This window comes from Simochromis diagramma, unplaced genomic scaffold (assembly GCF_900408965.1).
Source record: "Simochromis diagramma unplaced genomic scaffold, fSimDia1.1 OVJJ01000449.1, whole genome shotgun sequence".
Classification (NCBI taxonomy): domain Eukaryota; kingdom Metazoa; phylum Chordata; class Actinopteri; order Cichliformes; family Cichlidae; genus Simochromis; species Simochromis diagramma.
In genome coordinates, this window is record NW_024387274.1 from 1,957,417 (window position 1) to 1,963,416 (window position 6,000).

The window sequence follows — 6,000 nt, forward strand, 5'->3', positions numbered from 1 at the left end:
CAACACAACCACAATCATGTGACCTGTAAAAAAAGCATGCAGGAGAACAGCTGCATTAATAGAGTACATGATGTGACAGTGGGCGGGGCCGGCTCTGTGTGGAACATGACGTTCTCTGAGTGTTTACATATAGATCTGCCTGAAGGACGGGAACACGGTAGGTGGACGACCTCGAGTGTGTAACTATAGTGCAGTGCGACCTTCCAAAGTGCTTCAAACCACACAGCCTCCCTTAAGTGAAACAGTAACATTGCTCATCTACATTTGCTCTAATGTGTTTGTCTGTTATCATCTATGTGCTGAATGGACTGAACTCTAGCTGTTGTCACACTTTAACAACCTTCAAACGTCAGAAAATCTCCCAGCGAGTCATTTCCTTATTGTCAACCTCGTTGAGCCTGAGTGGCACACACACCTGGACGTTGATTTAATGTCTGCATGTGCACAAGTCAATACGCAGTTAGGCCTTCCTCCATCACTGTAATAGATGGAGGAAGGCCTAAAGAGTTAATAAAGAGTTAAAGAGTTAGAATAAAGAGTTAAGCCACATCTATCGTATGCAGCTGCTCACTACAATAATTCGTTAGGATTCATGAATTAATCCTAATATTTGCCTCACTTTTTTAACGTAAACTGTCACGGACTCCTCACAAGGCAAACATCTCCATGTAAGATACACAGAGTGGACGAGACTGAACAAGCAGCAGGGCTGATAATAAACCACAGAGACCGTAGACAAACATTAACATTGATAATAACTCCAGGGGCATCCATCTGTTGCTGTCTGTTTCTCCTGTTCCAGCCAATGAAAGGGCTTACCTGCTCTACACCTGTGTGCACGCTCTCAGTCACTCTGGAGCGAAACACATTCACCTTACTTTGGTCACTGCTAACGTCCTCTCTCCTGCCCTGTCAGTAAATCTTTTCAAACTGCTCACAGCTGTTTGAATGTGCTTGAAGTCCAAACAAAGGTTCCCAGACCAAAGTCTGTTTATTCTGGAAAACATTGCTCAGCACAGAAATGATCAAATCTGTTCTTGCACACATAAAACGTGCTGATCAGTGCTGGTAAAGAGCGGAGCGTCTGCCGGGAACACAAACCGGGAAGGTTAAGATCCTGCGGTCGGTTTGTTTCCACCGGCCTCAGAGTTTATGTCTTCCTCACTCTCCCCAAAAACACAAGTGTTCACGTCTTTGTGGTTTTATCTGTATTTTCAAAATATCTGCCGATTCATGTTCCGTCCTGCTTGTTGTTTTTCAGTGCGAGCATGCACGCAGGTGGCAGACGGCTGATTAAGGTGGATGTCAAGGTGACGAGTCTGTCTGTGCACATTGCTGTTCCCCACACAGTGAGTGAAATGCTGCAAACGCTATAGCTACTGATCAAAACGCTCAACAAGGAAAACTGTCATTGGTTCAGCTTCCAGGCTTTTATTCTTTCTCACTGTTTCTTTAGAATATGCATGAATAAAGTAACTGTTGTAATGGCGATGACCTTGTTCACTGTTATCATTGCTGACTTTGTTTTCTGAGTATCTCCTCCCAGGACAGACAGTGGGTGGGCCCTCTGTGTTGTCTTCCTTTGGGGACCCTGACTTCCTCCCACCACCCAAAAGCATGAATGCCAGTTTAACTGGTGACTCTAAACTGGTCACGGATATGAAGCAGAATACAGTACTGTAGGAATACATGGTTAACCATGTGACTTACAGTTACATACCTGTGCTTGCACCATATTAAAGACTCCGCTGACTAAACCCATGTGACTTTTTGACAGTCAGAGTTCCCTGAAAGGGAACAACCTGTAACATTTTCAACATTTATTCGCTTCCATTTAAAAGTAAGTTTGGCAAAAACCCACTAAAATACCAAAACTAAAAGCAGATCAAGCAGCAGTAAGCAGAAAGTCCCCCCCCGTCCTGCCCAGGAGCCATGAGAAAAACAAAATTCCTCCCGAAGACGCCCACATGCCCTGTGTGCATGCCCCACGCATGAACAAGGACTCCAACCAATCACAGAACACTTAGCAACAGGCTTCAGCCAATCAGACCTCAAGTTTTGGGGGAAACAGAGAGGACTTTTTTCTCCTGTGGTTGACACTGTGAAAAGAAAGAATGAAGGAAACTCGTCCAGTAGCTGAGAAGCAACTTTTGTGTCAGTTCAGTTGTATTTACACAGCAGCAAAGCAGCAAAGCACAACCACGGTCGCCTCCAGGCGGCTTTATACTGGAAGGCAGACGCTGCAATAATTGTTATGTGAAGAAATGTGTCTTTCAGCCACTTTTCTCCTTTAGTGGTCAGTTCTCTCTTTGTTTCTCTGCCTTTGCACAAGCACATTTCCCTTTCCTGAAACAGACTTCACAAAGGCCGAGTTCTGTTCAGTTAAGAGCTTCTTCTTCTGTTGTCACACTTCCATATCGAAAACTGGGAAAAGATGAAGCTGCTTGAACATCATTCCTGTCTAAAAAAATAAGAAGGCCTAATGACTTGTCTTGTTAACCTTTGTACTGTCGCCATCGTGCACCTGGTCACATTTTGAGAAATAATGTTTTTATGCCCCCTTAACTGGATTGAAGGCATCATAAGGCTTTAAAGAGGCAGGTTTTACAGTCCAATGCTTTTTTGGAAGAGCCTCAGCAATCAGTGTTTATTTGAGGCAACTGTATCATGATGTCCCACTCATGACTAGACTCGCTCAGTAAGCAAACTGAACTTCCTGTGGTGAATCACCGTCTCCGCTGAGAGAACAAATGGGCGGATGAGGAAATAGACAGCGATCTGGTGAAAACCGGCGGGTGTGTCTGTGTACTTGTACTACTGGATTTTGTGAGTGTCTTGGTGGGTGGGTGTGAACACGCAGCTCGTGAATGCTAGCCTTTATTCAGTCAGACAGGGAGTAAGTGCTCTGGCCTCTCAGCCAATCACAGCTGGCGTCTGGGGATGGCTCGAGGCGTGCGCCGAGTTATGACATGATGGTGTAGCTGCCCGCAAACACACATGCCTGGAACATGAGAACATTTCTCATCAGCCTTACTTCATCTCTCAGAGTGAAACCCAAGAATGAGCCACAATGCAAATGTCTGGAGATTTATCATCATTAGTTTTATTAATTTTTATGACTATGAAGGATCTCCTGAGGGTTCGGCACTGCCAGCCCGAATCTTTATTGTTGTTATTAAGTTGTTGCAAAGTCTCCGTCTGTGTCTCTCTGCACTGGAACGACAATGGAGGTGGAACAGGCCTGCAGGGTCGGCGTCTTCCTCTTCTTGCCTTAAAGACAAATGTTAGCCTCAGTGAGACGAGATGGGAGGAGCCTGTTTTTGAAGAAGTCATTAGAAATTTTAGCTGAACTGTTTAATCTGAATCTAACTCCAGGGGAGAATTCCTGTAGGGCTGGTCAGGGGTCAATAAATCAACTTCTTCCAATCTGCCACACCCGGCCTTTCTCACTGTTGGCTCATTTGAAATAATCTGTAACACTGAGGCGTTTATCCTACTAAACAAACTTCCAGTTAAAAACTCATCCAGGGACGAGTCCGGAATAAAGAGGTCAAATCTTTATATGATTTTATTATTAAGAGTTTGCAAAACAAGGCGTTATTAGAGCAAAAGGCCTTATCTGCACAACACCAAAGACCCACACAGTTCTTTTAATGGCACAGCCTGCCAGCAATGTAGCAATCACCTGACAACACCTCAGTGTCCCCAGCAAGAAACCGCCAACTCCAGATAAGTGTGATTCAGAGCTCATATCTCAGAATCAAGCTTAAAATAGTGCCTTCATCTAAAACCAACCAGGACAGAAGAAAGCACCTGCTGCCCTCACTTTGACCCCCTGGGTCCTAAAACCTTTCAGGGTTTCCCAAACTGCAGAATCAAAAGAGTTCCAAGTATGAAAAATCAGTCGGCCTGAGATGATACTCATGGGAAATCCAGTTAGTTTCCTGTGTTCATGGCCTTGATAAGTGGGGCCTTTTTTGTGACAACACAATGTCTGCCTTTAAAGACTGACCCACAGCCTGGACCCAGATAATTACTCATTTTCAGGGATTTAAAGGTGTCCCGTGTGGAAGCATTTAAGCATAGAAAAAAACAAGTGCTCGTACGAATGAATGTGAATGTTGAGGCATGTTGTATGTTTGAGTTCTCTGGGAAAGTAGAAAGGTGCTGTGTAAGAATCAGCCCATTTACCAGACTTTAGCCCCAGTGAGGTCACCTGAGGCAGGGGTGGAGATCTCAAGACTGTAGGCGACTAAACGCTGGTGGTGTAAGTCCCCACCAGCTGGCAGCTATATGAGGCGAGTCGCCTACATTTGTGCTCGGGCTGCCCAATTAACTAATTAAAATAAAAAATATTTTATGTATATTTTGCTTAAAGGTAACAAATTGACAAAATAAAATGCATTTAAAAATTGGACTAAATTTCATTATAATTCTTTTTCAGTCTAAACCATATGAAGTTAAATATATCCTGTGTTTCTTTAATAAAACATGTCTATTAACACCTGAATGAAAATACATTGGCAAAGACAGACTTAAATATGCATATGAACGAGAATGTAACAGGAAGCATGTGTGGCCCGTGTAACGTGGAAAAAATTGTTGTAGCATAATAACTTTTTTTTAAACTCTTCTTACTACGTTTAGATGAAACGGGACAGTGGGAATGAGCCACCTGGTTGTGGAGACACGGATCACTGGTTAGACTGTATGTTTGGATTCGATGTTCCAAAACAGTCCTTTGTTTTGTGAAACTGGGTTGTGTTTTGAGAAAAGGTGGAAAGTTTCAGCAAAGGTTCCAAAAGCTGGATACACGTCTAGTCCGAAAAAGGTTTTCCAATTTAAAAGAAAAAGAAATGTGTGTTTGATACGAGTTTCAGTGAAAAGTGTTTCCTGATGGTTTTCTTTCTGTTTTATTGTTTTTAATAATGATATTAAAATATTAATAAAGTCGTAAAAGCATTTTGCTGGTCACCCTTATACATAAGGCTGGTTTGTTTCCCTGTTATGAACTTTATATCCATAGTTTCATATTTCTAACATCAAACTGTGTTTATTAGTGTTTGCCAAATGTGGGAAGGTCACTTGGCTGAAAGTCAAGCTGTGAACTTTTAATAACAATTAGACTCCAGTAGTCATTTCCCAGGGAGAGGAAAAGAGCAGAGGAAATTTCACTGCCTCCGAGAAGCTTAAACATGACTTTTCGTCGTTTGCCATTGGTTGGCTGTGAAGCAGCAGATGAGCTGAGCCTGTCAGAGGCACTGTTAGATAAGCAAACTTTGCTTATCTGTTGCTCGCAATGGCTACTGACGCACGTAGTATAGAGTGGAGAACATCATTTAAAAGTCTAAGAAAAATATTTTCAGTGCAATTCAGTTTTATTTATACAGCATCAAATCACAGCAACCGTCGCCCCAGACGCTTTATATTGTACGCTAGACCCTACAATAATACATACAGAGAAAACCCAACAATCACATGACCCCTATGAGCAGCACTTTGGAGACAGTGGGAAGGAAAAACTCCCTTTCAACAGGAAGAAACCTCCAGCAGAACCAGGCTCAGGGAGGGGCGGGGCCATCTGCTGTGAGAGAAGGAGGACAGGATAAAGACATGCTGTGGAAGAGAAACCAAATAGATTCAGCCACACTGCTGCAAGTCACATAAACCACTGACAGATTCCACAGTGTGTGGAATCTATTCCAGCATTTCTATTAACAAAGGTCCATATTACATTTTAATACAAAGAAATTTAAATTAGTACCATTCTTTGACCTAAACGCCTTTATTGTATTAATCTTTGTTTCTGTTGTCATCTACTCAGGGAAAACGCCCCGACCTCACAGAAACGGGGAGATATAACTGCACACGCGATTAAAGACCTCTCCATCGGCTCGCTGCGCAAAGAGTTTGTGCAAGCGGAACAAAAACCTGCAGCGATTAAAACTTTTTAGCTGACAACCAGAAGAAAAAAAAGAAAAAAAGGAGGAGGTAGACAAG